The sequence below is a fragment of the Ictidomys tridecemlineatus genome, chromosome 4, assembly GCF_052094955.1.
Source record: "Ictidomys tridecemlineatus isolate mIctTri1 chromosome 4, mIctTri1.hap1, whole genome shotgun sequence".
Taxonomy (NCBI): domain Eukaryota; kingdom Metazoa; phylum Chordata; class Mammalia; order Rodentia; family Sciuridae; genus Ictidomys; species Ictidomys tridecemlineatus.
The window spans coordinates 21,049,269-21,065,549 of NC_135480.1; the positions used below are offsets into that span (position 1 = coordinate 21,049,269).

General features: G+C 62.8%; 1 long non-coding RNA gene across 2 annotated transcripts; it reads left to right on the forward strand.

Annotated features, from left to right (window-relative positions):
* Window positions 1-3,882: 3,882 nt before the first annotated feature.
* LOC120889568 (uncharacterized) lies at window positions 3,883-15,961 on the forward strand. Of its 2 annotated transcripts, XR_013437596.1 has the most exons (5): window positions 3,883-7,637; window positions 8,322-10,362; window positions 11,222-12,518; window positions 12,613-15,133; window positions 15,484-15,961. It is a non-coding gene; the product is annotated as an uncharacterized LOC120889568 (long non-coding RNA). The 2 variants fall into 2 exon arrangements; XR_013437595.1 differs by having other exon boundaries at window positions 11,222-15,133.
* The last annotated feature ends 320 nt before the right edge of the window (window positions 15,962-16,281 follow it).

Consider the following 16,281-nt stretch of genomic DNA (forward strand, 5'->3'; position numbering starts at 1 on the left):
AGGGGCTCATTCAGGGGCTTCCTGTCCTGGCATCCAGGGACGGGGCTTCCCAGGGCAGTGCCCCCCGGGCCCTCAGCAGGTCCCCACTCCTCATCCCACCTGCACCTAATATGCCCTGAGTTACGGGTGGGCCGGCGGGGCAGGGGGAGGGGCGCCAGGCGTGTCCGGAGAGGGCCTGTGGGGGCCCCGGGCGGGTGCCCAGGCCACCGAGATGGAAGCCGTGGCCCCTCAGCAACAGCTGCCAATTTCCTCCCAGCCGGAGGCTGCAGGTCTGAGGCCGAGGAGCTGAGAGGAGGCCCCTTCTCCTGAGCCTCTCTCCTGGGCTGGTCGGTGCCGTCCTCTCCCTGTGCCCTCCCCTGGCCGAATACCACAGGTTCCTCCTCTTATAAGGACAGCGACTCTGTGGGGTTAGGGACCACGAGAATGACCTCACTTCCACTTAATCACCTCTGTAAAGACCCCCACCTTCTTGGCAGTGCACGCCGGTAATCCCAGGGCTGACCGCGGGGACACGGATCGCTTCCCACCTCCGACTCCTCTGGATGCCTCGGGGCTGCGGTCCCGGCCCTGGGAATCTGGAGACCACTCGTCTGACGTCAAAGGCTGGCCTGGCCAGCTCCAGGACACACGGCCGTCCTCCCCTGACACCAGAGCAGGTGGGCAGTGCTGGGACGGGGGACAGAGGCCAGGGCGCGGCTGGGGCTGACACAGCAGCTCTGTGGACGTCTCAGGCGGAGGCTTCTGGGGCCGGCGGGTGGCCCTGTCCTGCAGGAGTGATCTGTCAGGACGAGTTTTTCATTAAAAAAAGAAAGGTGCTTGTCCCAGCCCCGGAGCCACGCTGTCCAGGGCGAGAGACGGCCGTCGGGTCCAGCGGGAGCGGGGACGGCTGCCCACTCCCCCTGCGTGAAGCTTGGGCTCTGCTCCATCTCAGGGCTGCGCGCCCGGCCTCAGGTGGCACTGTCCCCTGGGGAGCAGGACCAGAGCTGGCTTCTCCGCAGGGCGTTGTGGGTGAGAAGGCCGGGGGATCAGGTGGCCCTGTCTCGGAGGCCTCGTGACCAAGCGGGGTTGGGGAGCTGAGGGGTGCCTCCTGCTGTCTCCCTGGGGACAGGGACAGAGGTGCTCCCGGGGGCTCTGTGGGCAGGAGAACCCGTGGCCTCTCCATCCCTATGTGTGGCCTCCCTGGGAGGCAGCCCTGCCCATGGGGCCTGGGGGTCAGGCTGGCCGTGTGACAGGGCCCTTCCCTGCTCTCTGCACAGCCTGAGATGGACACTGTGACCTCCCTCTGGGGACCCCAGTGTCTGGGCCAAGTGTCCCCAGACCTCCCAGGCAGCCCCCAGGGCTCTGCGGCAGGGCTCAGGACGCTCTGGGTGTCTGACGGTGACAGCTGGAGTTTAGGGGGTCAGGAAGCCCCAACAGGCTGCAGGCCAGCTGGGGACACGGAGGAGTGGAGGGGCGTCCTGGATCTCCACTGCGGCCACAGCGAAGGGGAGACACAGATCCCTGGGCCTCCAGGAACCTCCTTTCCAGATTCGGAAGCCGCAGCCCAGAGAGGGGAAGGAAGTTGGCTAGAGCCACACAGCACAGAAGATGCAGAGTTGGGACCAACCTGATCCCTGGAAGCCCTGGAGACAGTCCTCCTTCCCAGATCAACGATAAAGACAGCAGGACAGAGGCCGGGGACTGGAGGAAGCGGCTCTGTCCTGTTCTCTGGGTTCTAGTTTTCCACTCATGGCCTCTGTTACTTAGGGGTGCATTACCTGAGCAGCAGGCCCCAGGCTCAGGACCCAGGACCGTCAGATGGCCTTATTCGGGAGCCAGCTTCGTGGGGACATACTCGCCATTTCTCCTTCAACACAACGACTCCAAGGCTCCTGGCCCCGCCCACCGCTTCCTGGACAAGTGACTCGGGCAGGTGTCCCAGGTGGAGTCAGACAGGGAGGGAGGGAGGGCTGGGGACCGGGCTTTCCCCGGGCACTCGCTATGGACAGGCGTGTACCCGGTGTGTCACACGGGCCACCAACAGCGTTGAACTCCCACGTCACAAAGGAGAAAGAAGCGCTCGGGGACAGGAGGGCGTTCGCCCAGGACACAGCAGGCCCCGGGGCCACGGTCCTCTCAAGGCCACTGATCCAGCTCCTGACAGCCCCACGAACCAAGGTCACCTTGAGGAACCAGAACTGTCCCCTGGGCCTGAGTCCTGGAGGGGGACATCCGGGGGACATCAGGACGAAGAAAGTCAGCCACCTGCTTCTGGGGACTCCCAGCACAACCCGCGCTGAGCTGAGCCCAGGTGGAGGGTGGGGGGTGCCCATCTTGGTGGCCCCAGGCTGCAGGTCCAGGGGGGACGCTGAGGCACAGAGAGGCTCTGACACCCTCCCGAGGTCCTGCTGTGCTTTGACAGGATTGGAACCCAGGCCTCCCTGGTCACCTCCTGGGAGCTGTCCCCAGTGCTGACCGAGCCGTCCTCCCTGGCTTGACTCGGCCTCTTCTGCCTTGGTCCCTGGAAGCCCATCAGGGCATCTTGGGTGGAGGGATCTGTCTCGGGCCCCCGAGCCCATCCCCGGGCCGTGGAGAGCCCCCGTGAGTTCCTCTGTTGCCCGTGGACGTGGTGTTTTCAGATGGACGTTTGGCCTTGTCTCCCGGATTCGGCTGGGTGTGGTGGGGACCGGCTGAAGCTTTCCTTGGTCACAGACTCTGCCAGAGTCACAGAGACCTCTGAGGAGCATGTGGCATTTGGTGACCTGCAGAGCGCTTTCACTTTGAGGTTTGAAAATGACGCTTTTGAGCAAGACGGAACGGGGAAGAGAGGTGAGACGGAGAGACTCAGAGAGGGCAGGCAGCTTTCTTAAGGCCACCCAGCTAGTGAGTGACAGGAGCAGACTCAAGCCTGGCTCTTCTGTCTTCTTATCCCGACGCTCCCTGTGCGACCTGGGACTTGGGTGGCTTGGAAGGAATCCCCTGGGTTCAGCCTGTGCTCCCACACACGTCCTGGCTCCTGCGGGGGCTGGCTCACCTGACCAGGAGTGGACGCCCCTGGCAGCAACCCCAGGAGGGGAGGGCAGTGCACCGCCACTCACTCCTGGCCCGCTCTGCGCCATCTGGACGGTGTCAGCGTCGGGGACACCGGTGGGGAACTGGGTACAAGTTAGAGGGGTCCCCCCAGGACTAACGGGGCCCACAGATGCTGAGAGTGGCCTGGCGCTGTCCCAGGCACTGCTGGAGTTTGGAGGTGGCTTGACTGTGTCCCCAGGGTGCAGAAATGTGATCCCCACCGTGACACTGGGACCTCCCACAGCGAGGGGGGCTGGGCAGTGAGGGGGCTGAATAAGGCCATCAGCGTGGGGCCCATGACTGAGCGCTTGGTGGCTTCACAAGAAGAGACGGAGACCAGGAGACACCCGCGTGCTCCCATCGGTCACCCGTGGGACTCCGGGAGCCAGGCCACCTCCAGCTGCGGGCCCTTGACCTTGGACCCAAACCACAGGGGAAAGCAGCCTCTTCCTGGGTCACTGGAGCCCAGCGGGTGACACTGTGTGGTCAGCAGAGGGACAGGCCTATGCCGTGACTCAGCCCCGGGCCGCAGCCGGGTTCCACGGGCTCCCGGCTCCTCTCCCCAGGAGTGAGCGCGGGCAGCGGTGGGTGGGCATCTCCTGGCCACTGTGGTGACGGGAAGGTGCAGCCTGTGACGGGCACACACCCGCCCACCCTGCCCCTCTTTCTGCCTCTCCTCCCGGGTCCCCCAGGCCTCCCCTTCTTCTCAGCAGAGGAGGGTGAAGGGGACACCGTGGGGCTGGCAGGGAGCCAGGACCTCCGGGGACCTTGGGGGCAGGAGCTGCGCAGCCCCGCCCCCCCCCCCATTGCCACGGAGGAGGGAGGTGGGAACCTTCCTGGCTCCAGAAAACTTCCAGTGCCGTCGCCATGGAAACGGCTCTCCCGCAGCCTGGAGCTGCCTGGGAGAGGAGGAGCAGATGGGGAGGGGAGGCTGGAGGCCGCAGAGGTCCCCTGGCAGCCTCCGCTCTGCCAGATCTTTCCATCGAGCGCACCCAGAGAACCTGGCTCCGTGCCCCTGAGGTGAGCAGCTGCAGAGGCCGGAGGGGTCCCAGGGATCACGAGGAGTCCACCCTCCCTGAGGGACCCACCCTCCCCGAGCTCTGACTGTGAGGCAGCACGGAGGAGGATCCAGGAACCACACTGGACCTTTGCCCTCAGAGGAATTTTCCATGGAGAAGAGGAGCCGTCCTTCAGAAGGGACCACAAGCCGTGCCCTTTGCACACACTTCCTGTTTAATCCGCGGCACAAAGGCAATCCAACCTCTGCTTTACAGAGGAGGCAGTGAGGGTGCAGAGAGGCCAAGTGACTTGCCCAAGGACGCACAGCCTGCCCATGGTGGAGCTGGAACTTCAGAAGGGACCATTCCAAGCACCCCCTGTGTGTCAGGCACCGGGTGGGACATCTCGGATGTTTATGATTTTTACAACCTTGTGAACAGAAAGGTTTCACCCTCAGTTCACAGAGAGGAAGCTGAGCTTTCGTGATGCTAAAGTCTATTCCCCAGCTCCCGCAGCCTAGAGGTGCAGAGCCAGGGTTAAGGTGAGGGAGAGGGGGATTTGAACCCGGGTCTGAGGCAGAAGCCAACGGATTTTTTCACCACACGCTGCAGCAGGTGAACATGCCAGAGAGGTTGAAAGGGGGCACTGAGTCTACACTGAGGCTGGCCTCTGGCCTCCAGGGTCCATAGTGGACATCTGAGCCACACTATGGACACCTTTTGCACACTCTCCCAAGGGCCCGGCCAACCTGGAGTGTTGGCCCAGAAGCGGGAGAAGGTTCATGACTGACAGCGGCTTACCTAACCCAAGGGCATGGACGGAGGTGAGAGATCTTACCTGGATGAAGAGGCAGGAGAGTGGCTGTGTGGCCGGGTTAGTGTGCAGAAGGGTGGCTGAACAGGAGGGAAACCCTGAGAATGAGTATCCTTGCAACTTAATTGGACTGCGCTTATTTTCCCAGAGGGACCAGGAAAACAGTCAGAATGGGCTAAGTAATGCTGCTCCGATGAACATCCCCAAATAGCTGAGGCTGGCTACTGTGCAACACGGTATCAGCTAGTCTTGGCGGAGTATAAACCCCCTCGAGGTGGCTCTAAAGAATAACCATTAAATAGTTCTCAGGGCTCTGTGGGCTGGGTGATTGATCTGTACCCGTTCAGAAGGGGCTACCGTCTGGAATCTCAGGTGGGACAGCTGGCAGGGAGGGGCTTCGCTCTGGGGCCTCTCTTCCTCCAGGAGGCCAGTGGAGGCTGTCCAAGTGGCAGCAGAAGAGTTGCCGGTGGCAAAGGAAGGCCAGCCCCCACCTGCCTCTGCCCTGTCACATCTTCTAATATCCTCTTGGGCAAACAAGTGACATGGCTGGGAAAGATCAGGAAGCGTGGGAATGGGTCCCATCTCTAGTAGCGAAGCCACCTGGCCAAGGGGCGCACAGAGGGCGGGGGGAGTTGTCGCAGCCCTCCTTCCGCCCGCCACGGGAATCTCCGTCTCGGCCAGCGGGAGGGTCTGCCCAGGCCCTCCCCACTCGGATGCCAGCTGTGGTGCCGTCTTGCCGCTGCTTGATTGCCGAAGAAGCACAGTTTTGTAGACGACACGGGCTCTTCAAAGCCCCCATCACGGAGGGACATACCCATTTTGCTGTCCTGGCCTTGGGCAAAGCAGACCACAGGGTCGTGTCCGATTTCAAGGGGGTGAGAAGTGGGATCCTACCATGTGCTGGGAAGGAGCAATAATGGCTGCCGGGCATCACTTACGGAGCACCTACTATGTGCTGGATAATTGGAAGTGTTACCTCAGGGCGCTCTGGTGGATCTGTATGAAACAGAGGCCGTCATCTCCGTGGGGCAGTCCATGACGACCAGGGGCCAAGGAAGCCCCAAGGCTACCCACCTGACAAGATGCAGAACCAGAACCAGAACCGGCGGGTGTCACGCATGACAGAGTGTCCCCTACCTCTTCAGAGGGAGGACAGAGGGGACTTCCACAAGGGATTCGGGCTTCCTGAAAGTAGGTGGGTGCCATAAAGATGTGACCCCGATATTATTCATTCACTCGACCCTAGTTTTTTGGACGCCACCTTGATGCCCTCGTGGGGCTTCTGTTGAGAACATCCACCTCCCACGGCAAAGGTCAAGGCTTCCCTCCGCCTCCAGTTTGGGGAAGGGGGGCGTTTCCAAGGTCGAGGAAGGTCACAAGGTCCCAACTCTCACGGGGGTCTCCGAAGAGCAGATGGCTCCGGGCCACTGCGCCAGCACGAGCTTCACAGGAGCCGCCAGCCTCCTGGGCACCTGCTGGGGGCGTCCTTCACCGCAGGGCAGCGGCTCCCGGTGGCCCCTCCCACACTGTGGGCGGAGCCTCCTGAGGGGCCTCCTGCTCCCCAGAACCGCGGGCTCAGCTGCAGGCCGAGGGTCCAGGGGGCGCCCAGCGCGGGTCAGCTCCGGGGAGGCAGGACTGAGAGTCCCAGCCATGTCCCCCTTTCTGGGCACTGGCCCCGACTGCAGGTCAGAGCCCAGAGTCAGAACTGTCACCCAGAGCCCCCGGGCCCTCTCCAGGGACAGGAACTCCCCACCCCTGTCATGGGCCTGTTCCCAAGCCCTGTCTGATGACTTGGCTACTCCGAAGGCCACACACCCCCTGTGCCACCGGCCGTGTGGAGTTGGCACGTGCCAGGAGGCCGAGTCCGGGGTGCGGTGACACCCTGGTGGCGGGGGACTGCGCCGTGGGGAGGCGATGTCGCTCAGCCCGCGCAGCCCCAGCAGATGGGTCTGGCCGCGCCTGTCGCTCAGAGGTGCCCCAGCCTCCGCTCGCTCGGCTCCCAGCAAGTACGACTATTTATAAAAGGCGAGGTTTGCCAGGGAACAGGGGGAGGCTGGGCGCTGCTGGCTGCGGGGATGGCCGGTCCCCACCGTGGGCTCTGCCTCAGCTCCCCAGCCCGAGGACCCCCAGGCCGGGGCCCCACCAGAACCACCACCTTCCCTGCCCCTACCTCCGAGTGGACCATTCTAGGGGTGGGGCTGGGAGGGGTGATGCTCACCTCAGGGGCAGCGACCTGGTCCACCTTGGCCAATGCAGCTTCTGGGGAGGGGAGGGCCGCACTTCTCCATGGGTGAAGCTGTCCTTGTCCCTTTGAACTGTGCTGTCATCTGGGGCTCTCTCTCTTGGAGACGGGACCATGAACCCTCCAGCCAGAGCAGGGTCTGGTGGTGGACCGCCCAGCAGGGCACACCCCAGTGGGGTTGGCTTTGGGACGTTCTGGTGCGGGGACCTGGATTCAAATTCTGATCTTCTCTCCGCCTCACTTTTCTTGCTCATCATGTGACCGTGGAAGGAGCATCCGGTTCTCGGGGCTGTGATAATGTCCTGATCTCCTGATGGTGTTCTCACGGCTGAATGAGTGATGGATTCTGGGCTCCCAATAGGACCAGGCTCTGGCAGGACCGCGGGGCGCGACCTCAGACAGTGGGGTCCCACCCTCTCAGCCTCGCCTCCTGGGTGTTGTGAGGACAGTGGCCTCCGTCCTGCCTCTCAGCGGCCTGGACGGGGCGCGTGGGGCAGGAGCAAGCCATGGAGCGCTGCAGTGTCTGTTCCAGGTACGTCCGCTGGGCTGTGGGCAGGGAGGGGACCCTGGGGGAAGGGGGGGGGCAGGAGGCCACAGGAGCAGACCTCGAGACGGCGCCATGCCCGGGGAGCTGGGTTCTGTTCCAACTTACGGGTGGCTTGGGGGCACAGCGGGTCCCTGAGGGGAGTGTCTTCTTATTGGCAAAAAGAGAAGGACATTTCCCCAGGACACTGGGTCTCCTGACTGCCCGGGGGCCTGGGGGGATCGGGGAGCTGCTTCCCAGGTACCAGGCTGTGAGCCCCTGGGACCCCCGCCCGGGTGTGGGGTGCTGTTCCTGCTCCAGCAGACCACCCATTAGGAGGCCGTCAACCTCCATCTGACAGACGGGAAACTGAGGCACGGAACGTTTTCTAAAGCTGCACCGGGGACAGTGGCAGAGCCGGGAATGGAACCCATCGCCCGGGAACGAGGGGTGGCTTCTGAGGTCCCACCGTGCTTCTCTCACGGGGTTCCCAGGAAAGGCCTTCGGGGGGCACTTTCTGGGGAGGACAGAGGGCTGGACTGATGGGCAGCTCCCCGGGCTGAGGCCACCAAAGTGCCCCTGTGTGGAGGGGGAGGGGCTGGGCGTGTGGGATCTGGGGCTGGACAGCGTCTCTCCAAGGCGCGTCCGAGTCCAGGCCCCCAGGACCTGCCACGTGGCCTCATTTGGGAACAGGGTCTGGAGGAACCGGTTAAGAACCCCAAGAGGAGTTTGTGCCGGCTTGAGGGAGGGCCCCAGATCCCGGTCGTTATGAGACCTGCAGACCCCGGGGAAGCCACGAGAAGCCAGAGGCCGAGGCCGGGACGGTGCAGCCACCAGCCAGGGAGCCACCCGGCCCCCAGGACTGGAGGGTCCAGGAGGGACCTGCCCCTGAGCCTCAAGAGCCACGTGCGCTGCCCACGCCTCGATTCTGGACCTGGCCCCGGAACTGGGGACCACACCTGTCTAGTGACCTGGGGCTCTTGGCTCGTGGGACTGTTGGGACAGCCCCAGAAGCTCCCGGGATTCAGGAAGGGTGCTGCGAGGGGGGCTTGTCCCTGGGGAAGGGCGGTGGCCGGGCGGGGCGGGGGGGTGCCAGACGCCTGGCTGGCCCCTGAAGGTCATCGCCCTCTGCTACGGGTCACACCCTCCCACCTGGGCAGTCTCCGAGTCTCAGGCCTCCCTGTGCAGGTGTCTGTCCCCGTACCCACTGGGCTGGTGGCCTGGGGCGGGAATGACCGTCCCCATCATCAAGGGAGGGTCAGTGCCCACAGCAGGAGCGCCACAGCCCCTCCGAGGTTCTGGGGATTGGACGGACATGGAATCCTCTCGGCAGGAAAAATGGGCTCCTGAGATTTCAGAAGGACCAGGATTAAAAGCCCCGTCCGAGGGGACTTGGCTGAAGAGTGGTGGCCTTCCCCAGGGGGATGGGGACAGAAGAGACACTCGGGGACGTGGGCATCAGGGAAGCTACGGAGGGGCCAGGAGCTCAAAGCCAGAAGGGGCAATGGGAAGCCCGGGGAGGGATCCTGTTCCGGGTCCCTGTGTGGCCTCCTGGGACAGACCTACGCCAGATGTTGACTACAGACAGGAGGGGGGACTCCGGATGTCCCCTCACGGATGAAGTAAGGAAGGACAGCTGTGTGGGCAGAGGGGGAAGCTGTGGGCGTGGGACACAGATTTCTAGAGAGGCCAAGACCCCAGCCTTGAGCATGTCTGGTGCACCCCACGGGGGGCAAGGCTGGAGAGGTGGCAGGAGAGGACAGACGGGTCTTCCTGCTGCCTGAGGGCTGCTGTGATGCCGGGCAATGTGCTGTGTCCCATCCCTTCTCTTTCACCGTCTTTCAAGGTTGGGACTGCTGTGTCCACTTTACAGAGGAGAAAGACGAAGGTCTGATAAAGTCAAGTCAATTTCCGGGGGTCACAATGTGTGTGTTGGGCAGGCTGCCTTACGCGCACGCGGGGCCAAGTTCTGAAGAATCTTGAAAGTCAGGAGGCAGAGTTGGAAGTTGAGGTCCCAGTTAATAGGGAGCCATGGCAGGTGCGTGAGCAGGAGCATGGCACGAGGAGAGGGCTGCCAACGGAGGCCTGGAGTGGACAGAAAGACCACCAGTGACACAAGAGAGGCCCAAAATAACGGCCATCGCGTCCCGAAAGGGAGCGGGTGCATCTGACGCCTCGGGGGTCTGTTTCCTTAGGAAGTCGCGCCACTGGAGGTCAGGCCTGGGCTCCGGGATGGGGAGAGGCTTAAGGCAAGGGGGTGGGTCAGAGAAGGGACAGGAGTGGAGGACGAAGAGGACGGGCAGAGGGGAGCCCGTGGCTCGGGGCAGAGGGGACTGGAGAGGAGACCTTGAAGGCAGGGAGGTGACAGCTGGGGACAGTGAGGGACAGGCACTCCAGGCAGAGGGCCCAGCGGGAGCACAGGCTGCTGTGTCACCAGGGGCTTGTCCCCAGGGTCAGCGCTGTGCCCCTCCAGGCGACCTGGGCACCGCGGGTTCACACCACTTCTGGGTTGAGATAATTTGCTGCAAAGGACGAGGAGACGGGGTGCCGGGTGCAGGGCCTGCCAGCGCAGCGGGAGGTGACGGGGCTGTCGCGAGCGGCTGGGAGGGCGCGAGGCTTGTGCTTCCAAATTGAAATTAAAGATCATTTCAGCTGCAGACGCTGGAAAGCCTGGCTCATTACTTCCCGGGACTTTGTCCATGCCTCGTGCTGGATTCAATTAAAGCAATTTATGGTAATTAATTAAATTTGTTATTTGATTAATAAAGATAGAAATTCCACTAAGTTGCTGTGAAGGAGGGAGCCATGTTGGGAGCCGGGAGCGGAGGCCTTGGGAAGCCTCCATCATTCCTGCCTCCTCCTCGGCCGCTTCCCCGCAGCGTGTTCTGGGAGGAGCCTGGAGGCTGGGCCTGGGGGTGGCAGGAAGGTGGAACCTCAGCGGCCGGTGGGTGGCGGGAGGACCAGAGGGGTGGGATCTAGTCAAAGCCACGTGGAACTGTCCAGGGGAGGCTGACTGTGGACAGACCAGGGAGGACACTCGGGCCGGACACCAACACGGAGAGTCGGTGAAAATCAGGTTTTTTAAGGATTTCTAAGTCTGACCCAGACCTCAGAAACACCACAGAATCCAAATCAGTAAATCTGATGAAATTTAAAAGGAATCTGCATGGAAATAAATGCTATCACCAGAGTCTAAAGACCAATGAAAGACCCAAGCACGCATTTGAAGTCCATTCACAGGCAAAGGCTAAATTCCTTAATATATAAAGAGCTCCCCCAAATCAATAAGAAAAACAAAATAAGAAAGGAGGAAAAAACGTCAGGAATGGACAGTTTTTGGAAAGAAACAATTGGGTCTTATTTCTTTCCTGTAATGGGGGAAATGCAATTAAAATAGGTAGAGATAGAATTTCTATCCATTAGATTGAGCAAGTTTAAAAAAAAATGTGATAATAACCTGAGTTGAAACTGTGGAGGTCCAAGTCCTCTCCTACTGTCCTGTTAGCGCTTGGGCGGAGGACAGTTTGACATTATCTGTTGAAATCATACCTACCCAAATCGCTGAGATTCAGTTGCTTATCATGTATCCTCAGGTAACATGGTGACTTGAGACAGGACACAATCGGAGGGCCCAGGAATGAGGAGCTGCCACCTGAGTGGTGTCCCAGGCAGTGGAATACTACGCAGCCAGCAAAGAGCAGGAAGCAGCTGTTCCTGTCCTTGGGAAGATGGCCAAGATGGGCCGCTGGGAGGAGGAGGGGGAAGGCCTGGGCAGAGACACTGTGCACTTTGACGGGCAGACGGTCCCCGGATGAGAAGGGAATCACTGGAGTCTGGGGACAATGGCAAACAGGTGGCAGGGAGAAGGGAGAGCGGGACTTGCGTCTCCCTGTGTAGCCCTTTTAAGCCTTTGACGTTTCGCCTGATAAACCCGTCTCTTAGCCGTCGGAGTCGGTGCTGAAGGGCGGCTCAGGGCAGAGCAGGCGCTGATTCCTAGCAGCAGAGGGAAAAAAAATTGCAGTTTACAAACCGACCCCGCCAGACCCCAGGCCAGGCCACGGTCAGGGGTCCAGGCAGGAGGTAGGGCCGAGGTGGCCTCGAGCCCCAAGTGGTAGGAAGGGGCCCTGTCCGACGCCTCTGGATGGCCGTGAGGCTCCGCCTTTGGGACCTGGAGCGAGGTGTGTCCACGTGCGTCTCATCTCATGCCTGGGCAGCTCCGAGAGGAAGGTGCTGGCCCCACTTCCCGGAGGAGAAAGCGGAGGCGCAGGAGCAGGACCTGGTGTCCCCTCGTCACCCAGTGTCCTAGGGCTGTGGTGGGTCGAGTTCTGGGTGTGGCCTGGGTGTCCACTGGGCCGTGGAGCAGGGTCCCCGCGGGCCTCCTGTGGGCTGGCCTGGCTGTTGCGGGACACTTGTGAACACTGAGAGGAACTGGACTCCGCCTGCACTTCCCGACGGCCCAGGAGGGCTGAGCGAGTCCCTCCAGGGTGTGGCAGAGCCAAAGGGTGGCCTCAATCAGGACAAGGACAGTCACTTAACTGGAGGGGCCCCTGCGGACACCTGGGGCCACCCCAGGGACTTGGATCCTGAACCTGGTACACAGGAGCCTCCCTGGGGAGGCCCAGCCTCCTGGCCTCAGGAGGGGAGAGATGAGCCCATGGGGAGCGGGTCTCCAGAGGCACCACCCAGGGGTGGCCCAGGGGAGCCACAGGGGGCCCAGGCCCCGGAGCTGGGATCGTACCTGGAGCAGGAGGGGCCCAGCGGAGAGCTGGTGTGGGCGCGCGGCTCTGCCTGGCCGTCACATCTGGGCGGAGCTGTGTCTCTGGTCTCCATTTTTCTTCCTGTCCAGTCGGGCCACTTGGGGCAGGTGGCCTCCAAGGATCCCCGAGTCCTGTGAGTAGAGGTTTCGTCCTGGGCTGTGGGGCCAGGGGGCTGGGCCCCGGGACCACCCTGTCTCCTTGTCACCTCTCCCATGTGGCATTTGCAGGTGACAAGGGCCTCCAACATCCCACCAGACCCCGAGGGCCTCTCCTTTTTCCCCATGAAAAACCGAGGCTCAGCGAGACCAGGAGACCTGCCCCTCCAGGGGCCGTGGGCTCCACGTGGGACCGAGGACCCCAGGGATCTTCTCGGCCTCCCGCCGCCGCCTCCTCCTCCTTTGTTTTGGGTGGAGACAGAGAGGGGACGTGGCCTCCCTCATGGGGACAGGTGGCTGCCTCCTCCAGACGGCCAATGGGGCATCTTGAGCTCTGTGGCGGGTGCGAGCACCGCTGCCCTCTGTCCCCTTTAGTCGGGCTCCGTCAGTCGCGGGAAGCACTCGGTTATGAGGGTGGCTTTGCCGCGGGCTGACGGTGGCCTGGGCACCTGGGCCCAGCAGGGACGTTCGGCAGGAGACGGGCCTTGAGTGCGTTTGCAGTGTCCGATGTTCTGACTCTCCCTGGGGTGAGGGGTGACCCCTGAGGAGCTTCCCCACGTGCCCCCACTGTGCAGCTAGACGGGCGGGGCTTGGGGGGCCGGCCCCCCACCCGGACCCCAGGCCCAGCCTTCTCCCCTGGAGATGTCCTGGAGGCCTCGGGTCGGGCCAGCTCCAGGGTTTGGGTGAAAGGTTCTGGCTTCTGTCTGGTCACAGCGGGCCCCGTCCACACTGCGACTCAGCTGCCACCCTCCTCCCTTGCCGGCCACCTTCAGGACAACCAGCGGCTCCCAGTGGGCAGGGACGGGAGGGGGAGGCGGGCAGACGGGGCAGGTCACCTGTCCTGGTCCCAAGACTGGGCCTGCCCTGAGCCACGGGACAGCAGGCCGCTGCCTAGACCAGGGCCCGAGCTAGCCCTGGCCAGCAGAGTGACCTCAGGTGGGTCCCTTGACGTCCCTGAGCTTGTCCCTGGTGGAGTCAGGGGCTTGGAGCAGCCTGCGAGGAGAATAAGTGACCTTGTGACGCTTTGTGGTGAAGTGTGAGCGCTTCACGGGCCCCAATGGCGGGTTTGAATCCCCGCCTTCTCGGGTGACCTTGGCCCAGGGCCCCCTGTGTGCCCAGTGCTTTTCCTGGGCTGCGGGCACCCAGGGCTCACGGCCTGGTGGCCCGGACCTGTGTGGCTCTCGAAGCAGCCGCTGCCCTGGGGATCAGCGGGCGAGGCCTGGTGACCTCGGCCGGGCTCCCTCGAGCGTCTGCCATCAGTGGTGGACTCTCAGGGGACAGACTGCTTCATGTGGCCTCTCTGGGGTGGACGGTAGTGTGGCTTCCTCTGGGTGGGCCGGAGCCCCCAGCAGATGAGCCTGGCTCCTTCCGGGGGCCGCAGGGGTCCCAGAGGCCACCAGGGAACCAGCGGAAGGGCAGCCCCCCCTCGCGGCTCGCTTCTTTCTCATTGGCCAGAGTATGTCCCCAGGCTGAGGCCCGAGCCACCGCGGGAGGGCTGCGTAAACAGATTGGGGACGTTCAGGCAACCACCTGCCACCACGTCTCCGGGCCTCGGTTTCCTCGTCTGTGAGCTGAGCATCGTCTCCTGGTCCAGGCGCTGGGCTCAGGGCCAGGTAAGCGAGTGTCCCTCAGCCTGACGCTGTGCGTCACTGCGGTCACCAGCAGGGGAGAGAGGTGACTTAGAATCCAATCCCCTGCCACAGGTTCTGGGTCCCAGGCCACAGGCTCGGGGCCGTGAGCTGGCTGTGCCCCGGGAGACAGGGCGCTCAGGGGAGTGGGTGGTGCCCGGGGAGTGGGGCGGCCGAGGAGCCCACGGTTTCCCCCGAGTCTCTGGGTCGGGGGGAGGGGGAGGAGGCCTTGGAAGTCCCCGGTGGAGATCTGGGCCTGCACTGGGGCCAGGTCCACTGGGATGGCTGCCCCCCACTTCCCTATCTCGTCCTCTGGCTCTGTGGACATTTCTTGGTTGAGAAGAAGGTGGTCAGGGCATGTGGCACCTGGGCAGTGTGGTCCTGGAGGGACCCGAGCCCCGGTGCGCTGGGTCCCCCGTCTCCCTACCAGGGCTCACTCGGGTCCTTGGGGAGCCCTGCGGATCGTGCTCTCTGCCACATCAGGCCACCGCTGCAGGTGAAGGGCCTTCACACCCGTGAGTCTGGTGTAGTGACCGGCAGTCCTGGGCACACCATCTGGTTGTCACCGTGCTGTCACCCACAGCCAACGGAGTCCCTGTCCCCCAGACAAGGGCCACACTCTTGGCGATGACCCTGGACATAATTGAAGGGCTGCAAACTGTCCCTGGGGAGGGGACACTTACTTCCCTAGACTTTTTAAACTCTTGACAAAAGGCCTTTGGAGACCCCAGCCGGGTGACCACAGAACTGGCCTCGGGGCCTCTGGTCCCCAGCCCCAGGGTCCTGCCTGAGCTCTCCCCAGCTCCCGGGAAGGCGGGTGCCGTGTGGGCCTTCTCATCTCCATTCCTCCCTGGCCCGGCACCACCTGGCCCGTCCTGGCCGAGGCAGGGCGCTGACATGGGGACGCTCCTGCCTGCCCTCGGGGATTCATGGTCCAGGGAGACAGAGATGAATGGGTCGGAAGGGTAAATACAGACCTCTGCGGCCGCTGGATTTCTTTTTGAAATAGTCACCTCCCTCCCTTCCTGGCGTGTCCTCTTCCTGTGTGCCAGTGGGACCTGGAAGGGGCGGGGGGTGGGGGGGGACAGGGACTGTCCCCGGGGCGGGAGGCAGCTGGGCGGGATGGAAAGGTCTGGAGGCTCCAGGGTGCCCGAGGCCCCACCCAATGAGGTCTGGGGGCAGGGGCAGGAGGGCGGAGGCAGTGTTGCTGGGTGGGCCCTGGAGATGGGGGGGATGTGCTGGGACCTCGAGGCTGCACGGTGCTGCCCAGCGGGAAAGGAAGAAAATGGGAAACAAGGCCACCCTCCCTCTCCAGCCTAGGCCGGAACCCAGCTTCGATCTAGAGACACTTGTCCCCAAGGAAACCATCAGAGGCGACCACAAGGGTATAGGATGCCGGATGCTCACTACAGTCGGAAAGGAAACCTTGGAAGCAACCTATGTGTCCAGCGATCGGGGATTGTTAGATGCACCACCGTGGGCTTGTTTGGTTCTAGAACACAGGACAACTGTCAAAAAGTGGCATTACAGAAAAGGTGACTGTGGCATGGGAGGACGTTCCCAGGTTCAAGTTAAGAATAAAGTGAGCTACATACATGTAGGATGCGCCGCCTGGTCTCCAGTTAGTCAGAAAGAGAAAAAAAGGTGCCTACCCGGATCATGACTTATTCCGGCTCTGCTTGTCCTTCCTGGGCAGGCTCCAGGTCCCTAGACACAGGTGGCTCTTGGACTCCCACATTCTGCCTCCAGGCGGGAAAGGGACACCTCAGCCAGGCCCAGGCTTCTGTCCCAGGGAGGCCGGGAGGTCACTCGAGCAGTAGGTGGAAGGAGGGTCGTGTCCACTGCCCCCCCAGGGGCTCTGACCCTCAGCCAGTCCAGGAATGTCCCCCAGCCTGGCTCACCCGCTGTGCTCCAGGATACAGCAGGAGGAGAACCACAGTGCAGGACCCCAGGGGACTGGACCAGGCGGGCTCACCCGCCCACTCATTCATTCATTCACCAAAGATCCACTGAGCACCTCCCGAGCGCCTGGCTCTGCTGTCCTAGGGCTGAGAGTGCAGCCGTCCAGGGGAGAGCAGCAATGCTGTCCTTGCGGAGCGGCCGTTCCCCAGAC